At 33.7% G+C, this 19,471-nt stretch overlaps 1 protein-coding gene across 1 annotated transcript in view; it reads left to right on the top strand.

Moving 5' to 3' along the window:
* Nucleotides 1-19,471, top strand: part of LOC145246720 (neurexin-4-like) — a 302,693-nt gene that overhangs the window by 66,400 nt on the left and 216,822 nt on the right. The gene's annotated exons all lie outside the window — the stretch shown is intronic.

The following is a 19,471-nucleotide window of genomic DNA, read 5'->3' as shown; positions in this document are numbered from 1 at the left end:
TTCAATTTTCTTCCAGTAAGACAAAAGTTATGATGAATTTTCTGGTGTTTAAAATCATAAAAAAAAAAACGTAATTTATTTTTTTTTTTTATTACTGGTTTCCATAGCAACCACGTCGCTTCAGCGACTACTGTTGCTAACAATTCGCCGCTTTCGCAAGAAGAGAAGTAACAATTGAAACATAGAGGATGAAAGCATGAAAGAGAGATAATTGAGGGGGTATCAAAAGCAGACGAGTGCCGTACATTGTTATTACATATGTGTATGTTATGTTTATGGGGGCAAAAATAAAACTGAAATTAAACAAAAAAATTACTGGAAGCTTGGAAAAATCATAGATTACAACAGAAAAATGCAAGCATGAAAAGTAATATGGTTAAGCTTAAACATAGAAAAGTAAAAGACTAGTTGTTAAAACTGGAAAAGAAAAGGACAAGATATTCTAGTAAAAAATATAATAAATTTATAACTTAAAATATTGCAGCATTTAGAATCTTTTTTTTTTAAATTCAATTTATAACATTATATAATCAATTCTTAATGCTGCAATATTTTAAGTTATAAATTTATTATATTTTTTTACTAGAATATCTTGTCTCTTTTTTGTTCCAGTCGAAAATTTAAAATAGGAGTTTAATATTTATTTATATATGTGTGTTACAGAAGATCAGAAAAACATCGGTACCGTCGATTTCAAAGGCTGAATAGAGTCTAGCATAAAAGAACCAAAGACTAGCCATCTTTGTGTTGGGTTTGAAACACACGAAGAACATCGTTTATTTGATGCAAATTCTTTTTGAGCTGAGGCCACTCGTGTAAATATTAACAAATTATGTTAATTGGTTATGCTTCTTACCATATCCACGTCGTATTTTATTGAAATATATATGAAAGTTTATGCAATTTTATTAGTTTTGCTTTGACAATTTGCGGTTGTATAGTGTGCCAAACAGCCTCCATTGTTTTTTCAGCATGCTTGATGGATTTTTGTTATCTGTTTTCGGTCACTTCCCGTATTTGTGCGGTGGGGAGGGGTTAGTCAAACGTCAGATAAATTAAACATTACTACAAAAATTTTTTTTTTTACCTTCCTCATCACAAGAACGATAGAGTTTTTGATTGAATGCCAACGCCGAAAGGTAGCATGCCCAGAAGGAAAAAGCGGGCAGCACAGTGAGAGCACCCAAAAGTGGTTTACAATATATAATAAATATATATTTTTTAAAAATAGTCAACCATATAGGAGCCTATTCGTGACACACACACACACACACACACACACACACACACACACACACACACACACACACACACACACACACACACACATATATATATACTAATATATATATATACTAATATATATATATGAATTTATATATATCTATCTATCTATATAAATATATATATATGAATTTATATATATATAAATATATATAAATATATATATATGAATTTATATATATAAATATGCATATATATATATAATATATATATATATAATATATATATATATATAATATATATATAATATATATATATATATATATATATATATATATATATATATATATATATGTTTAAAGAAAAAATAGAAAAAACCGAATGAAATTATTAAAAAATCAACGTTTCGTCCCCGCTTCAGAGGACATCCTCAGGATAATTGAAATAAAAATGTGATAAAAGAAAAAGTCATAGATCTTCATCTCGTTTCATTCGGTTTTTTCTATTTTTTCTTTAAACATAACGTCAACCACCGCTGGTATATTTTTAAATTCCTTATACATATATATATATATATATATAAATTTATATTATGAAATAATAAGCGATAGCTTCTTGATATAAATGACCCTCAAGGGACTTCCAGCCGATTTTAAACCATTTACAACTGTTATAACTCAGAAAGACAAACCACTAAATTTCAGCGAATTTAAAGTGGCATTGCGCAGTTACGAAGAGACTAATCGTATGCTCGTGGACAATAATGACTCCAGCAATATTATGAAGTTCAAAAATGCTTCTCGAAAACAGACACCACCAAATTACGCAACTCACCGCAACGTATTCCCCAAAAGTAATTTTCCCAAGAAAAAGAATAAAATTATCTGCTATAAGTGTGGACGACACAACTACAAAAGTTTCCAATGTTGATATAAACGCTCTAAAATGGACTCCGTAAAAAACGTTTAGAACTTTGAGGAAGAACATACATTTCTATTCACATGTAACTTTGACAATACCACAAACGGCAAAAACCTCCTTGTAGACTGTGGTCCTACAGCGCAAGTTATCATCAAGGAATCTGATTTTATTAATTTTGATTCCAACTTTAATCCTCAAAGTCATTTTGTCGAACTTGCCGACGGTAGTCAAATAAATGATATAGTCTTGAAAAGAGGCGATGCTAAAATATACCTAAAAAATAATAAAGGCGAAATCTGTAATTGTATTCTAAAGAATCCTCTGTTCATACCTACATTTAAGCAAGACATATTTTCCATGCAGGCTGCAATTAAACAAGGCGCGAATATACAATTTGGCCAAAATACATCAAAATTGACATACCCCGATGGAGCTGCATTTGACATTAAAGAAAATGGCCGACTATATTATTTAAAAAGTATGGTTCCCTCAAAAACTGCCTGTCACGACTTGGAAACCTGGCAAAAATTCTAGGACACTGCAATACAGCTGATATTAAAAAATTATCGAATGTAGTCGAAGGCATGAAAATAATACCTTCAGACGATCTCCCAAATTGTGATGTGTGTGCACAGGGGAAAATGACAAAAGATATAAGCCGAACACCAGACAAAAAAGCTACGAAAATTCTCTCACTTGTGCATTATGACTTAGCCGGTCTGATCAGCCCGATGGGGAGAAACAATCTAAGGTACGTTTTGAACTTTATTGATGATTTTTCCGGTTTAATTATGGTTTACTTTCTAAAAAACAAATCCGACACTATCCTCGCCACTAAGAAATATTTAGCTGATGTTGCCCCGTACGGTTCAGTAAAATGTATTCGCCCAGACAATGGGACTGAATTTACTAGTAAAGACTTTGAACTTCTATTAATTAACCACCGTATTAAACACGTACTTCCCCTTCCAAAATGGCACAGCTGAAAGGGCATGGCGAACCCTTTTTGAGATGACAAGATGCCTACTTATCGAATCGAAATTATTTTATGGACATACGCTTTAATGGCAGCAGCATATATCAGAAATAGATCGTTCAATAAGAGGCTAGGAAAAACGCCGTATAAAGCATTTTGCGGTATAAAACCTAAAATGAATAGAATGCATCTATTTGGTTCTGATTGTTTTGCATTTATAGAAAACACTAGTAAACTAAATACTAAAAGCGAAAAAGGTACTTTCGTAGGTTACGATAAATATAGTCCGGCATATTTAATCTACTTTTCAGCTAAAAATGTCATAAAGCGGGTTAGATGTATAAAATTCAATGATACATTAAATTTTAAAAATGGCGATCCAGTGAATGAAAAACGTGAAATATTGCCTAGCATCTTAATCTATCACAATGAAAATATTAATAACGACGACAATTACAGTACTTCTGACGAAAACAGTAACCGGGCACGTCGATACCCAATAAGGGAGCGAAAAAGGCCAGACTTCTTACAAATCGAAAAGATACAAGATTACGCCGTGGATTACTGTTATTCGTTGAACAGCGCTCCAGAAAGTTATAATGAGGCGATTAATTCACAAAACCACCAAGAATGGGAACAAGCTATGGTATCCGAATTGAAAGCTTTATCTGAAAATAACACATACGAAATACTGGCAAAACCAACAGATAAAAATATAATTTCTTCACGCTGGGTTTTTTCAAAAAAAAAATCACAGCTTCTGGCAGTGAAACTTTTAAAGCAAGATTTGTAGCGAAAGGTTTCTCACAAATTCCTGGAGTGGAATATTGTGCAACATTTTCACCAACGACAAATTTAACGATAATTAGAATTTTATTACAACTTTCCACGTAATACGATTTAAAAATACATCAAATGGATGTAAAAAATGCTTATTTAAATGCTCCGATTGACTGTGAAATCTACATTTACCCTCCAGAGGAATTTAAAATGAAAAATAAAAATTGGGTGTGGAAATTAAATAAATCGTTATATGGACTAAAACAAAGTGCACACAATTTGAATTTAACACTCCATAATTATTTAATAGAACAGGAATTCAAACAATGTCCCGTAGACGCGTGCATGTATATCAAAAATGTAGGTAATAAATTGTTGATTTTGTTTTTTGGGTTGACGATATATTGCTCGCCTCAAACTGTGACAACATTTTAAGAGATGTTAAAAATGAATTAAATAAAAATAATTTAAATGGCCGATCTTGGACGACTGTCATGGTTCCTCAGTATAAAATTTACCTGTGAAAATGAAACTATAACTATGAACCAATCACGATACATTGAAAAAATTCTGCTCAAGTTCGGAATGCAAGATTGTAAGCCGCGTTCAACTCCCGTCGAAATGGACATAAATAAAAATAAAAATATAGGGACCGAAACAAAATTCATAGATAACCGAATATACAGGGAAATGGTAGGAAGCCTCATCTACTTGATAACCGCAACAAGGCCTGACATATGTTACACTGTAACAAAGCTATCTCAAAACTTATCGAAACCGACAATTAAAGACCTTAATCGTGCAAAACAAATCCTTCGTTACCTAAAAGGAACCAAGGAACAATCTTTAAGATTTAAAAAATCCACATATCCTCTAACTTTAGAAGGCTTCTCGGATTCAGATTGGGCTAACTCTGAGGATAGAAAAAGTATAGCGGGGTATTGTTTTAGACTGTCAAAGACTGGACCTATGATCTCTTGGAAAACTAAAAAGCAACAAATTGTTGCACTTTCTACTTGTGAAGCAGAATATGTGGTTCTTACTCATTCCACGCAGGAGGCAATTTTTCTGAACACCCTTCTAAAATCTATTTTAAAACCAGATCTAAGTAAAAAACCTATAGTAATTCATTGTGACAATCAGAGCAGTATCTTACTAGCAAATAATTCTATGATTCATCAAAGGTCGAAGCATATTGATATCAGATATCATAAGAAAAAAATCTATTACTCTTACTTATGTGACGTCTGAGAATAATATAGCCAACATTTTCACTAAACCTATAAAAAGAATAAAACTAAGACATTTTATAACCGAACTTTTTGGAATCTAATTATGAATAAATCTCTTTTCAGAAACCCAAAAGGAGAAGCGTGAACAGTTAAAATCACACCAAAAAAAAAAAAAAAAAAAATTGTAAATTGTCCCGGGCACGACGTTAAACTGCGACCATTTCTACCTTACTAACCAAATTAACCAATTAATACCTAACATAATGTTTCCAGTTTTTTTTGTTACAAAATAAGTGGAACAACGAACCATCGGAAACTGTTCTGTCTACTGCAAACCAGTCACTTCTCAAGACTTGTGTGGAACAACGAACCATCGGAAACTGTTCTGAAACTAAACATGGCTTACACTTCTAGACTAAAGACGTTATATTTCCTTATTCTTTATTGCGTTTGCTTTCTGGGTTTAGTCTTTTCACATTCTTATTTATTATTAATCCCAGATATTTAATTTGTTCTATAACGAATTGACATTTCCGTTATTTTAGTTTCAAACAGTAATCCTGAATTCTCTTGAAATCTTCATATTTATGTATTTTATGTTGCTCCGTTGTTTTACCAATTATTAGACTATCATCCAGATTGGTTTCGCAAACTCTAAACCGATGAGTAATACGTTCATTACTTGCTGTTTTATCTTCACTTACACGTGGTTATTATCTCAATATTAATACGCTAATTCTCTTCGACCGATATTATCCTAACATCCCTTAAAAGAAAAGTGGGATATTCCAAATGGCTAATAAATATGTGATTACAAAAAAAAAAAAAAAAAAAAATGGTGTCACTAGTTAGGAAAACCCTAGCCACATTCTTATTGGATGAAGAAACCCAGTCAGTGTGTGGTCGGTGCAGGTCACCACCACCACCACCACCACCACCACCACCACCACCATCCATCCATCATCATCACTGTCACCATCACTGCTGCCGCAATCTGCCAGCCAGTATGTGGTCGGTACAGATCACCACGAGCGTCAACCACCACCACCGTCGCCACAAACACCACAGCCGCCACTATCACCACTCCCTCCGCCGCCACCATCTCCGCCCCCGCTACCGCCACCACTGCCAATGCCACCACCATAGCAACTGCCACTGCAGCAACCATCGCTACCACTGCCACCACCAACCACTAGCACCAACACCACGACCACCGCGCATACTACCGTCGCCATTACTATCACCACCTCCATTTCTAATGCAACTGTCACCAATGCTATCGCCACCATCACAGTCACTACCACTACAATTGCCACAATTACAGCAGCCACCGCCGCTACCGCCACCATCCCCATTGCAACTACCACCACCACCACTGCCACTCCTACATCTGCCACCGCCACCGCTACAGGCATCACCGCCACCACCACAACCGCTGCTACCTCCACCACCAATACCAACACCATGATACCACCGCCGCCACTATCCCCACCACCACCACCACTACCACATCAATTAGTTGTTGATATTCTGTGAGGGTCAACTAGGCCAATTGCTGTTGGGAAGTGTCTGTTTTTTCTTGGATTTTCGATGTTATTTAATTAATTTATAATAAAAGAGTGTATTTTTGTATATATTTGGAAAAACTGTAGGGACATTTTCCAGAAATTACGTCACAATGGTGGTGGTGGAAACGAAGCAAGATTATGTTGCTTTTAACAGTACTCTGGAGACTTCCAGAGATTACCAAACCACCTCTTTTAGGCAGGAGTGGGGTAGTAGTAACTGTTTTGTAGTCACAAGGTAATCTCCCAGGCAATCCACCCCGTTTTTGTTTAGGAGGGGGGGGGAAATAGTGCTCGTTTTGTTCTCATAACGCACGGAAAAGTTAACACAACAGAAAATTATATAAAATAATCGAAGAGTTTCATTTTTTTGATAAGAAATAAGGCACTTGTACGGTATAGTACACAGATGATAAAACACATAAAATCTTACCTGTGATGTCCATAAAAGTTTTTAAAACCGAAAATCACGTAAAATCTTCAAGTAGTATGACTTTCATTGTTTTCTCATATAGGTAGAATATTGTACAAGTGCCTTATTTCTCCTCATATTGTGAACGCGGGTGAAGGGAACGGAAGCGGTACAAGGAGTCAATCACGACAATGGCTAAAGCAGTTTACGATCTGAAAATCACTTTATTTCATATATATTTTAAGAGGTATGGGGACTATAAGGAGTCAGTCCCAGAAATGTCTGAAGCAATTTACGATCTGAAAATCACTTTATTTCATCTAACAAATTCAGACATTCAGTTTCATAATGAATTAAGAATATTTATCTTATGAAATATATATATTTGTAAGTGTTGCCATATCATCTACCAACATCCTACACGTTTATTTTTTAACCGAATCCCATCAATCGCACACCTTACTGATTCATTTCATTTTCTTACCACTATGAAAGAACTGCGAAAGTTGACATATAACATGTTTATATCAAATCTTATGACTTAGATGCCAAATTATCAGATTATCAAGAAAATAATGTGACATAGTTATTACTAACTTATTTACTAGTCATTTTGATTAAATCATAATATCTAGAAAAAAGTGATGCCTTATTATAATTCTATTTATTGCAATAATATATCCCAAGCAGTTCTCCATATTTGGCTAGAAAAATATTTATTTTTTAATTTCCAGTCTGATTGGAACTAATATTATACTGATTATTCTATTGAAGGACATTCTATTGTTTGCTTATGTGATGATGTTTTTAACTACCATAGAATTTCCACGGGTTCTGCTAGTATTACATTGTGACATGCATATTGATAAAAATAATATAGTCTTATCGTGTAAGAAGATCAGGAGTATTAAGAGACTTGAAATGAGCTGATGATGTTCTGTAAGAGTAAAGAACTAGATAGATAAAAGATATCAGTATTTTATACATGCCTTTATTCATTGAGATGCCATTACAGGAAGCCCCAGGGAACCGGAAGTTACTGATCACAAGTCTACAGTAAATGTCTTAGCCACACACACACACACACACACACACACACACACACACACACACACCTCCCTCCCAAGTCCTTTGATATTGAAGATGCAAGTTCTGTTTAGTGTATATAATCTTGCATCTATCTTGGTTGATTTATTAGTCGTCCTAATTTGGATCTGACTCCTAGTTCTGGAGTTGTTGGATTTGATGCTCCTGGATATGGTTGATAAACTTGCTTTGGTAAACTGAATATTGTGTCTTTGAATTCTGAGAGAAAATCGAACTGAGATGGCGATGTAAGAGTAAAGAACTGGAGAAATAAAAGGCAGCAGTAGTTTTTACATGTCTTTCTTCACCGAGACGCCATTACAGGAAGTTCCGGTAAACCTGGAGTTACTGATCGCAATTCCGCAGTAAAAAACTTTTCTACACACACACACACACACACACACACACACACACACATACATATATATATATATATATATATATATATATATATATATATATATATATATATATATAACGGCGCAAACTTTACTCAAATTAGTACCTTTTATTTGTATTTATACAAAATAACCCCGAGCATTCTTCGTCTACCTGTATCTAGAAATAGTCGTGGCTTTAACGCACTTTTGAGAAAAAACTTTCCTCTATTTAGCGTCACGAATATTTTTAAGGACTAGGTTACGATTAATGGTACTTTATCAATATCTGTTCAAATCCCGGGAAAGTCTACGCATAAACCAATTTATTTATTCGTTTTCTTTTGTTTAAACTGCCAGCGAAGCCCATTCGATCACTTTATTTTTTCCGAATCTACATGAATGTTCATAATGCATAAAAGTGTAACCAGTGCACAATTAGAAAACATTCTCATGTCATAGCTCTAGCGAGGACTGGAAATACTTTATTTGAAGATGGGATGGTTACAGACAGGCAACGAGGTTCATTGAAAGAGACAGTATATATATCCAGCTAATGAAATTCTGTAATTCTGTCAAACTGTATGAGATATATAAAGAGAGAGAGAGAGTGAGAGAGAGAGAGAGAGAGAGAGCAGTATATCTTATGGTGATTAACTTGTTACATTCATTAACTGCATAACGTCACTCCATTTGGGGACATATATTATTATTTATAGGCAATGTGTTTGTGTGTTCAAATCTTGCCATAATCAGTCACGCTGAAGAACTGTAGATACAGTGAAACACGTGTACGTTGATAACTACACGTCATCCATAATGTATATATGTTAGCCCCAATATTTATTAAGTGATGTGTGGCATTTATATATTATGTCATATATATATATATATATATATATATATATATATATATATATATAATTATTTTTTTACTATAATAATTAAATACCTACAGACACTAGTGTTTCATCCTTTCGGGATTCTTCAGTGCAGGGTGTCACGATTACTACCAGTCGAACGATTCGAACCCCGCGACACGAGACATCTTTGGCTCGATTAGCGGAGACCGTATCCATTCGGCTACCATTAACCGTGTGAAATAGCGTTGAATTTTAAACATTTTAATTTAAATGTTCATTACGTCAGACAGACAGTGATCAAATCGTTATACGATGATCTACGCATAAGAGCTAAATTGACCGACTTTTAATTCAACTGAAAGTGCTCAACGATAAGAAACGAATTTCTTAAAGGGGCTGTCATAATTATTTTTTACTATAATAATTAAATACCTACAGACACTAGTGTTTCATCCTTTCGGGATTAAAAAAAAATCCGTATAAAAAACTGTTCAAACAAAGCAATAGTGTTATTCGTACTATGCGCCATCGCGAACAATGGAAAAGAAGTGGCATATTTTAAACGAAGTCGTACAGACACACAAATGATACTGAATGCAGAAGTTGCTCAAATCCAGCATATGTTCCAGAAAACATAAAACGGTTCACAAACTCGTTGTGTTGATTGTAAATTGAAGTTGTTTGAGATAACAAAGTTTGTTTGTTTCTCGAGAAGACAGCGTATTCATCATTTTCTGTATGAAGGTTTAATAAGAAAGCTGCGTTCAAAGTTAGTGTCGCGTTTGCGCACAATCGATCAAACGTAACCATGCGTCCATGATTCATAGTGCCGTTTGCAACGGTTTTGCCGCAAAAAAAAAAAGAAGAAGTTTACACTACTATCAATGGGTGAAACATTAGTACATCACTTTAATCCGGAGTCAAATCGGCAGTCAGTTGAGTAAACAGCCGTCCAAAGCGACTAAAACATGAACAGATAAGATTTTAGCCTCCGTATTTGGGGATGGGCAGGGAATTTTATTCATTTGGTTGTATTGAGAAATTAATAGCGACTACTATATTGCATTATAGTATAATAGTATAGTATAATATATATATTATGTTTGAATGGAGGAATAGCCAAAGTATTGATCAGAAAGGCAAAAGAAATTGCCACTTCACTAAAAAAAAAAAAAAAAAAAATGCACAATGTCACATTTTGAATTGCTTCTACAACAATACTATTCTCCAGATCTAGCTCCTAACGTAACGTTGAATTATAAACAAACAAAAGAAATAGATAAATTAAAATGTGGATTAGTATTTTTCCTTTTTTAGCAAAAGCTTTTATTACACGTTACTCTCCTGTCTCGATACCACTTAAAAAGTATCTCGCTGCCAGATGTCCATCTAACTTGTTTCGCATTTCTCTTTCCTCCGACCGCATGCTTGCTACAGCTGGCCCATTCACGTCCTCGACTTTACACGTTCATTTTCTTCGATGCGGATTTTCTTTTTGCCGACTATGTGATGCATTTCTCCTTTTTCTTCTCATGCTAACTGGCGCATGCATCGTAATTTGCATATGTGCGTTTTTCGGCTACTGCCGCTGCAGCTAATCTCTTTGCAAATCAGCCACCCTTCACTACTGCTGATATTTTCCCACGCGCTCATATGCCCTATATTACGCTAATGGCTGTTTGCATACTCCAAAGAGAAGCTCCAGGAAAAACAAATTTAGCTGCATTGGAAAAGTAATATTGGAAACTGAAGCGTATTTTGAAGCCAAATTCAGTCGGTGCTCTACATATGTTTATTAGCTGCAACTACAAAAGTCTGCATCTGCGAAGAGTAGCCACTGGCGGATAAACATTTACAACATGCAAAGCATTGCATACTCTTCTTCGCTGGTAGGTGTTCCTCTTTATTGCCACAATATCTACGAGGGCAATGTTAAACACAATGCCCATCTCACCTGGAGAGAGAGAGAGAGAGAGAGAGAGAGAGAGAGAGAGAGAGAGAGAGAGAGAGAGAGAGAGAGAGAGAGAGAGAGAGAGAGAACATTTTTAAAGGAAGATACGTTCGTCTTTGGAGATGTAGAATATCCTCTTCTAAAAAGGGGGACACTACACTATTGGGATTATTAAGGAGTCACTAACGGGGCGCCCTGTGATTGGATGAAAAACAACCAATCACAGGCTTCCCTTTTAGATTCCTCCCCAACCTCTCGAGAAGGGTTTTTTTTTCGAATTCTCTATCTCTTTTGCTTGTCGGTCATCGGAGACAACACGTGTCTGTTAACTCTCTCCGCTATTCATACTAGATATGTGTGAGGAGTTTCAACAGGAACTGTAACACCAAAGAACTCAAGGCTCCTTTTTTTTTTTCCCCTCAACCCGACCAAAACTCCACAGGAAGCGAACATCTTTAACAAGACAAACCCCTTCCAGATAATTTCCGCAAAACGCAACTGTTTTTGCAAGGAAACATTCTTTCTTCCTCCTCTTTCCTATCAATACAAGTTTTATAACAATTTTCATTTGTGTTGTGTTCCGTTCTTGTTGTTGACGTCACATTATTTGTTACCATCTATAGTTGGGAAAATCCCAAAAACAAACAAACAAAACAAAATAATAATAATAATAATAATAATAATAATAATAATAATAATAATAATAATAATAATAATAAAATTAAAATTGCCCCAGGCGAGAAGTATTTCTCCTCTGGTCAAAATCACAACAGATAAGGCACTTCAACGTTTTAGGTTTTCAAGACCATATTTTTATTTGTTTTCATTTTTAAAGATCTCCATTCGGGCCAAGGGAAGACAATCAATAAATTTATTAAAATTTTGTAAAACATTATAGTAAATTAAAACAAATTTATTAAAGTGACACAGTAACACAACAGAAAACCGGAACATTTAATTAATTAAAAATGCACAAATTTTCTTTATTTTTGGAATACAAAAAGGTTTTCTTTAAGAAATAAAAATTCTGAAATGCACCAGACTTCTAGGAGTATCAGAAGCCGCCATTGAAAACTTGAATAAACATCTGATTATATAGACTGTGTTTCGAAGCTCATAATCAATATGAAAATGTCATTTCAAACCGTATTTTTTTTTTTCAATAAAATGAGGAAATACCAAATGTTAAAATAATGAAAGATTCAATCGAAAAAAAAAAAAAATACAATTTTTTTTTCATCGGTTTTCTAAAAAAAAGATTTCACGAAATTCAACAAATTTTAAATGGTACCAAAATCTATTAAGTATATATAAATGCCAAAAAAATCACTTACCTATAAAAAAAACTAAGCAATGGCTGGTTCAATTCTTCATTTACAAGAATTGTCCATATTTATATTTTATATTCCATGTATTTTTTTAAATAAAAGGATTTTTTAAAGCGAGGGCCGTAGAAAATCACATTTTCGTAACGCATTTTGCGCCATAAGCTTAAAGCGCTGCTCCTGCTAATTTTCAATTTATCAAATACGGATTCGTCAAAGGGACATAATTAATGTCTCTTTTTATTGCGTGCTGTTAATCAAAATTAGTATTTTGGTCCTCCATAGCTAAAAAAAAAAAAGGAACACGTTCACTTATAAGTTTTTCCCGTTAAACAAAAAATCCAGTCGACCGATTTTTTTTAATTCTCTTAATCAAATACACGAGTTTTTGATTATTATATCTTATTTCTACTTTATCGACTGGATTTTTTTTTTAATATCTAAAAAAAGAAAACATTGAATGAAATAGAAAAAAATTGCCGTCAGCGTCCGGTATTTACTTGACGAAATAAGCATAACATGAGCTTCCATTTAAAAAGATTCAACGTGGTTAAAAAAAAAAAGAAGGTTTTACACTTTGGGCTTTACAGGTAAATTTCCATAAAACACTTCTATTTTTGTTTTAAATCAGAATATTTTATTTATTGATCTTTTATCTTCAATTTGGGATATATAAACTTTGGTACATAAATTAATTATTTAATTTTTAATAGACATTTCAAAATGGGGGGGAGGTGAATTTTAAAAAACACGTTTGTCTAAAATATTATATTCGGTTTATATGAAAGCGCATACAATTTCACATTGACCCTGAAAATATCGTAAAAATTTAACCAATAAAAAAAATTTCGACAGATTTTTAAAATTTAAAAATTGAAAAAAAATTCACTCATAAAATTCAATTAATTTCATACCTAAAAAAAAATGGCTGCTTGAACGCGCACCGGCACTTTTGTAAACACTGTTTTTTTTTTGTTTTTTTTTTAAATAAAAAATAATATTTCTATTATTTTTTTAAACAACTTTAATAGTTTATTTTGGAAGTATATTCCATACAGAAAATAAACAACCCACTTTAAAAAGATAAATTACAAGTTTTTTTTATATTTTATTCGCAGTTTTCTGTTAGAGTGTCAAAAATTCGCCCAAAATTCTGATACACCTACCAGACCTCGCCTATACGACTCGGATCAACCTTTAGCACGTCATCCTACTTAAGGGATGCAATAATTTCAACACCGCGAGACGCCCGTCCTAGCCCTGGTTGATCCTGATATCCATTGCTGTACATTTTACCTTATTTTTTTTTTTTTGTTAAAAATAAAACACTATATCCTATCGTCTTTAACCGAACATCTGTGTTTGTCATCCCGCTTTGCTATCGCTGTTACCTCTTTGGCTTGTGTCTACTGAAGTATATCAACATTAACAATGCATAATGAATAAAAATGCACAAGCCAAAATAACATTATAGATAGATCGGCAGACGGTACGTCTCGTAGGGAAAGATCGTCTCCCGGTCCTTTTATTTACAAAAAGAAGAGATTTCAAGACTGTCGCGCCCTCTAGTGGTAGTTCATTGAAGTGCAAGGGAGATAATCCGTAGTTCATTGAAGTGCAAGGGAGATAATCCTGTCCAATATATTACATCTACTTTTTTAGTTGTATGGTCGATTGGCACCTTCACACCTTTCGGCCCTCTGTAACAAGCTTTAATTATATCGATTGATAAATTGATCTCACTGTGAGAAGTATTCCACTTCTCTCCGATTGATGCTGAGATTAAGCGATGATGTCAAATGAGGATTTAAAAAAAAAAAAAAAAAAAAATTTTTATTTTTCACTAATTACGTCCACGTCTAAAATAAGATTTGTTTGTATGTCAGGTGATCTGTCGCAGTGTCGCACCTAAGTTTGAGATAACATTTCTATTCATGCAGATTAAATGAATTGGTTAGAGAAAGGGTTCTCAACCTTATTATGCTTGTGATCCCCCCTCCACCTGAGAACTGTTTTATCATATATGGATCCCACAGATCTCTACATAATGTTAGCTATGCATATATCTCTACTATCATAAAAAAAATCTTTGTGTGAGTTCCTCATGGACTCCGAAACAGCTAGGCTAATTTCTATGGACTCCGAAACAGCTAGGCTAATTTTTATAAAATTTTACACAAATGTACTTTATGCATCCATCAGTGTTTCTAGATATGTTTTGTATCGGAATGTCTTCGGTAAGTATCAATAATTAAAAAAAAAAAAAAAAAAAAAAACGATAAAAGAAGGGATAGGTGATTTTGATCAATGTTAACACCTTATACAGCCTAACATCACAAGTGCGTTTGAGAACCATGATACTTGAATTTTGTATTTTAAACTTTAATTTAAACCATTATATATAAAAATAATTTTATATAATTAACAGATTTTCTACAGTGCAATGTAAACTACAGTGTATTGTAGACTGTCACTGTGGGGAGGCACGTGAAGCTTCCTCCATAACTAGAGCAGGCAATCAATCGATTTGATTGAAAAATGGACGAGTTCACCGATTTCGACGACAAAAAAAAAAAAAAATGTGGGAGTGTGAAACATTCGTAAACATCATTCAATCCCGGGCAGCGTCAGGTCTCCCTAGTAATATTTATATATTTGTATATACATGATTCACTCTTAAACTAATGAACAGATATTTATGAAGTTTGGAACATGTCTGCTAGGTGTAAGAGGGTGTAATGTGGGCTATATTTACTTTAATTCACTTTTGTGCAAAGAATATAAAAAAAAAAATTGATTGTCTTCTCTTGATCCGAGTCGAAATGAAAACAAAAAAGTCATGCAAATTTAGAATGCAAAACTGCCACAGATACTACACATCTATCATAGGCAGAACACCGGAAAGATGCAAATCCTGTGTTTTCCTGTTATCTTTATGTTTGCTGGGAATGTCGAAATCCCGATACAAAGTGAAGCTCATTAAATAGCAAAACAATTATCAGAATGAGAACGTTTAAACAAAAGGACAACGGAAGACATGAAACGTGCAACCTCAACAAGTCGACCGCGTAAAGTGATATTGTTGACCCGTTTATAATCGCTTGTTCCTTTGCAGGCTGCGAATCATAAGGCGGCTTCTGTGATCCTCAGAAATCTAAGACAGACAAAGATGTGTGGGAATAGTTTCTGATGTTTGGAACATTCTTCAGGGAGAAATCTCATTTGATAATCGCGATTCTGCTGCACAGAAAGTCGCAATATTATTAATAGAAAAAAAAAAAAAAAAAAGAAAAAAAAAAAGGCGCCGGTAAAATCTGGTAAGTATCTTCCTCTCTGTCTGTCTGTCTGTCTCTCTCTCTCTCTCTTTCTATATATATATATATATATATATATATATATATATATATATATAAGAGAGAGAGCTCTCATAAATGTATATATAGATATGGAATTTAGCAAAATTATTATTTATCTATATATGCTCTGTTGTTATCTCTTAACAAACATCGAGCTTCTAATTTAAAAGAAAATACTGGAGTACATAAAGAAAAGAAAATACCGTCATAGCGTACATTTTCAAAAATTTGAACACTAACGCGCGTGCACACACACACACACAGTAAGAAAAGTTGAAAATAAAAAAGCTCTACCCTGTTAAGAGGAGCAAGCAGCAGAATAACTAAATAAGATTATGAGTAAATTTTTTTTTTTAAGGTTTGGAAAATTTTTTTTATATTTTTATAAATTAAAAAAAAATCTTATTATTTTAATTTCTTATATATTATTTATATTTTTTATTTTATCTTTTATTTATTTTTTTTTTTGCCTCTTCTCTCTTTTATCCCATTCATATTACCCCACTATAAAAATTCCAATTCTTATCTCAAAAATCTTTTCCATTTCTAATCTGAATGGTTTTAAAGTCGGTGTTGTCTTTTTACCTTCATATTTGTATAATACTGGCTTTTTTTCCTCTTCTGACGAGAAGCATTTAGCTTCGAAATGTCATAGCTTAAAGAGGTTTCTCTCTTCTTTTTCCATAACCCTTATTGACTTAATAATGTAATAAAGTTCCTATATGTAACTTTACTCTTTATGTTAACTCTCACATATATATATAAGGAAGACTTGATGTTGCCTATTGATACCAGATCAGGCTGTCTGAAGATATTGTTCCTGAGGCGAAATGCACCTAACATTGATGCCTTTTGTTTTTCTACCTCCTTTTGCAAAACTTATGTTCTGCAAAACCAAAAGCAACCCCCTTTTCCCCCCTTACCATTTCCTCCTTTTTTTTTTCTATCTCCCCCACTTCCTGACTAGTTTCCTAACTTAAAATGCACCAAACATTAATACTTTAACTCTTTTTACTCTACCATTGCAAACCTTATTCATGTTCTGCAGGGCAAGGAACAAAAACGATGAAATCCCCTGTAAAACAACCAAACCAAACACTAGCGATTGAAGATACAAAGAGCTTGAAGAATAAAAACCTGCTACAAAATAACTGAATGCAACATGAATATTATTTATAAAATAACTGGATTCGGCATTAAATAATCTGAAAAGGGTTGATATGCCGTAAAACAAAACAACCAAACCAAATCAAACCTGTTATTGCTTGGTATTGAATCCGAATCACTAGTGCATACATTTTTACTATGCTCATGACACCAAGTCACTTTCTGTAATTATTATGGCCCCCCCCCCCATTTTGCTTTTTAATATATTTGGAAGGAGTTGAAGTGTGGGACAACTCTCTAAATTTGTTTCTTTATATCTATCTATATATCTATAAAAGTGAACGTGTGTGTGTGTGTGTGTGTGTGTGTACATTTCCCTACGCAATAACTCTGTCAATTTTTAGTCTACAGACTCGAAATTTGATATACAGGGTACTGAGATTTGGGAAAATCGATGTGATCGGTTTTTTGCAGGATGCACTAAAAGATTCGAGAACACGTCCATTGTCTTCCTAGATAATTTTTATATAAAAATAAACTTTTAGATTTTATGTAGATTCTCTAGCCTTTTTTTTTCTATAAGGAACAGACATGCATGATACACACAAACACTGAGTTTTCTGTACATACACTAGCATAACCCGTGTATCATCGTTGCCCACGCAAAATATAAAAAAATGATTTAACTCTAAAAAACTATCTGTAAAGATATTTTAAACTTTAGAGTGGGGAATTACTGTTCATGGATTTAAGGTGGTTGGTACTTTATTGTTTCAATGCTTTTACAAAATACGAACAGAACTAAGCCGACTTTGTTTAGGGTTAGATTAAGGTTAGTTTAGGTTTAGATTTTGGTTAATATATATATATATATATATATATATATATAAAAGTGAACGTGTCTGTGTGTCTGTACATTTTCCAACACAATAACTCTGTCAATTTTAAGCCTACAGACTCGAAATTTGATATACAGGGTACTGAGATTTGGGAAAATCTTTGTAATCCGTTTTCGTCCAGAAATTTGGCTGTTAAGGGGTCAAAGTTCAATGATTTGACCTTTGAGAACTCTACCAAACTCCGACAATTTTGAGTCTAAAGACTTGAAATTTTACATATAGGTTCCTTGGACATGGATCTAACTTACTAAATTGATTTGAGCCCAAAACAATAAATGTTAAGGATCATAATAGGGGTCAAAGTTTAAAAAATTGACTGCTTTTTTCTTTTTTTTGCTCAACATACACCTCCAAACACCCGAGCAACGCCGGGCCGAAATGCTAGTTTAGCATAAAATGAAAAAAGAAAGTTCGTTTCATAGTACTTAGATTGTTCGTTGAACTTTGTTGTCATTGTCATCAGTTTTACTCAGCCAAACACGAAAATTCCATGCTTCTTTTGGTCAAGAGGTCGTTAATATTAAAATCGAGAATTCCTCTGAAAAAAAAAAAAAAAAATCTCCAAAAATGAAAAGATTTAAATAGAATACTTTTATACCTTTCTCATTTATATTTAAATTAGAAAATAAAACGAAATTGGTTGATAAAAAAATGATACCACTCCATAATTAAGAAACCATTTTGTTAATATTTCATGTTAAATTAATATCAGAAAGTGATCTCCCATCTTCAAATTTAAAAAAAATCGTAAGTTGTTTATGTGAATATTTTCAGAATATTTGCATGTAATTGTCAAAAAAAAAAAAAAAAAAGAACAAAAGTCCTCCATCTCCACAAAAAATAAGAGAAAAGCATACCATAGAAGGCATTTCTCCAAATGTCCTCGGTATGTGCATCCAAATGAAATGCATAATTTTTATTCCATTTCCATTCCAACAAGGCACAGTGCCACTTTGATGTAGGGTCTACTATCAGCGCCATAAGTTGTAGGGGTACTATGTGGGGAGTTGAGCAGCAAGATGTCTGTTCACATTACACTTATACTTCTGCATGTCAGTACAGTTGGGAAAGCATGAACCCGGAAGGGAATTCCAAAGTCTAGCGGTTCTCGGAAAGAAACTATTAGAGTAGAAGGCCTTCTTACATTTAAAGATCTGTGAAGGGGTTGGATTTTGCTGCTTTTCAGGTTTGTCAGGCGTATTTATGTGGAGGGGATACAAAAGCTTGTAGTTCGTAAGAACATCCACCATTAAAATACTTGTAGAAAAGGCAGAAGGATGCAACATTTCGTCAATGGGGCAGAGGCTGCAGCCTAGATGATAGTTCAGGACCTATCAGGTTGGCAACTCTCTTTTGAATCCTGTCCTAGAGTGAGAGACAAGTAGCAGATGCACCAG

This window comes from Euprymna scolopes, chromosome 24, assembly GCF_053919585.1.
Source record: "Euprymna scolopes isolate OS-2025 chromosome 24, ASM5391958v1, whole genome shotgun sequence".
In the NCBI taxonomy this organism is placed as follows: Eukaryota; Metazoa; Mollusca; class Cephalopoda; order Sepiida; family Sepiolidae; genus Euprymna; species Euprymna scolopes.
Note: the sequence above shows the minus strand (reverse complement) of the source record. Positions and strands in the feature narration are given on the sequence as shown.